General features: G+C 43.5%; 1 pseudogene; it reads left to right on the top strand.

The window, feature by feature from the left end:
* The first annotated feature begins 637 nt into the window (after positions 1 to 637).
* LOC139334577 (putative nuclease HARBI1) lies at positions 638 to 2,174 on the top strand (annotated as a pseudogene).
* Positions 2,175 to 2,614: the final 440 nt, after the last annotated feature.

The following is a 2,614-nucleotide window of genomic DNA, read 5'->3' as shown; positions in this document are numbered from 1 at the left end:
CAATTTGTAGGGCAGGGTGTTGCTCTCCTCTAATAGTGGCAATATTATGAAGAACAACACATGCCACAATAATATCACAGGCCCTCTCAGGGGTCACCCTGAGGTGACGTAGGCACTGGAAACGGGCTTTCAGCAGGCCTATGGTCATCTCCACCCGGGTTCTCGTCCTGCAGTGAGCCCGGTTGAAGTTCTGTTGGGGGCCTGGTTCAGGGTCAGGGTAAGGGGTCAGCAGCCTAGGTTGGCATGGGTAACCTCTGTCACCCAGCAGAAGGCCATAAAACTCTCCTGTAATGTGTAGGGGACATATCAGAGTATATTAAAGGAGGGAGACAGGTGAATTATATTGTGCAAATCTTTAGGCTGCTTACCACGTTGCAGTCTGTTGCTCAGTTTAGACTCGCGATAAATCCTTGAGTCATGAACAGACCCAGGCCACTTGGCCTCCACATTGGAAATTAAGTATGCAGCATCACATACGATCTTGACAATGCAGAGAATGACAGATTTTGAACTATGATGCAGTCTTTAACATTTTGAAACAGTAGTCAATCTACATGAACCTGCACATTTATGCTGTGAATGGACTTCCTATTCACATAATCTGCTTCATTATGTGAGGGAGCCTTGATGGGGAAACACAGTATGTAGAGCTATTCATAAAGTCGCGGGGGCCCTGACTGAGCTTGTCGATGCATTCGTGGTGTTTCCCGGCCACCTGCCCACGCAGTGCATCAAAGAGGGCTTTTATGACATCGCAGGTAAGCAAGGTTGATGTGTAATTTGCATAATGTAGACTAAGCCCTGGGATGTTTGCCGTTGTATATTAAATGCAGCACATTCCTTTCACAGGGTTCCCCAGGGTGCTGGGTGCCATTGACTGCACCCACATCCCCATCTCTGCCCATCTGGGTGAGAATGAGGCTGACTTTGTGAATAGGAAGTCCTTTCACAGTCTCAACATTCAGGTAGAATTCATCTTACAATATTATGTTATGTCAGTCATTTTAAATTAAACTGTCCAAATGTATAAAAACACCCACACAATACTTTTTTCAGTAGTAGGCTTGCTATGTTTGAGTCCTTTTTAAATACACATTGCAGCATCACTCACTACAGTTTATCCCCAATGCTTCTGCAGATGACATGTGACCATCAAATGATGGTCACCAGTTTGGTGGCAAAGTGGCCGGGGTCTGTCCACGACTCCCGCATATTCAGGGAGTCTTTGCTGTGCCAAAAGCTGGAGCAGGGTATGAAAAATTTACATTGGTGGCTATAGATTTTGATGATATCCTTAAACATTTTTTCCACACTTATCAAAGCAATTTCTTTTTATCTTTAGGGCAGTTCAGTGGAGTACTCCTTGGAGACAGAGGCTATACCTGCCTGCCTTATCTCCTGACCCCCTATCCTGATCCCAGTGCAGGGCCACAAATGAGGTTCAATGTGGCCCATGCCAAAACCAGTCAGGATAGAGATGACCTTTGGGGTCATCAAGGCACGGTTTTCATGCCTCCGTGGCCTGAGGGTGGCCCCAGACCGGGCATGCAGAATCATTTCTGCATGTGTGGTTCTGCACAATATCGCCACAATGAGGAAGGAGAGGACACCCCCCAGTGACCCCCCACCCCTGGATGTGGTGGACCCCATCACTGTTGATTTCCCTTCAGGCAGGGCTGTGAGAGAGGCCATAACTGAAATTTTTTTTAGTTTAATGAAAAAAGCAAACATGGAAATTTTTTTTATTTCTTTTTCACAGTTTTAATTTTTCTCCCGCTCCTGAAACAGAACAGCACATTTTGAGTCTCAGTGTTGCCTGTCTGAAAAACATTACATCACTGATAGATAGATAGATAGATAGATAGATAGATAGATAGATAGATAGATAGATAGATAGATAGATAGATAGATAGATAGATAGATAGATAGATAGATAGATAGATAGATAGATTTAATTTATTGATCCCAAACTGGGAAATTCCCCCGATGTTAACTGTTTAATTTGCCTGAAAATAAATCACTGAATTACCTTCTTCTCGTGTTGTAATTTTTCCACCTCAAGTTTGAGTTTTTTCATTTTCAGTTCTTTATATTCAATATCCAGTGTCTTTGCGGCAATGTCTAGTTCCAGTTTTCTTTTGTACAGCATTCTCACACTGTCAGCTCTGACCTGAAACAAATTAAATACATTTTACAGTTGCTTCACCATATAAGCATTCCTGTTTTTAATGGCTGGCTTTAAAATAATGCCAATGTCACACTGACTATCCCCATTAAATTGAAGTTAATTACATCTTGCGACTGTCTCCTGCTGGATTGTCTGGAGGTGGAGGCCACAGGCTCGGGGTCTGGAGGATTTCCCTCTTCCTGTGAAATACACATCATAGCAGCTAATTCATTTTAAGATAGCGAGCATTGAGGACACCAGTTAGTCCCATGTGCAGACTACCACCATTAGTGAGACATGAAAGATACATCAGCAACTGCCAAGTGTCCACACTGGATCTATGTTAAAACAGGGTGAATGACATATAACTGTTAATTATGGACTACAGTGTACCAGCAATGGTCTTTCTGAGCCTGCAGACAATGTCTCCTCCTCATCCATGGCCTC

Source organism: Chaetodon trifascialis, chromosome 8, assembly GCF_039877785.1.
Source record: "Chaetodon trifascialis isolate fChaTrf1 chromosome 8, fChaTrf1.hap1, whole genome shotgun sequence".
NCBI lineage: Eukaryota > Metazoa > Chordata > Actinopteri > Chaetodontiformes > Chaetodontidae > Chaetodon > Chaetodon trifascialis.
This window is presented reverse-complemented; position numbering and strand designations above follow the sequence as displayed.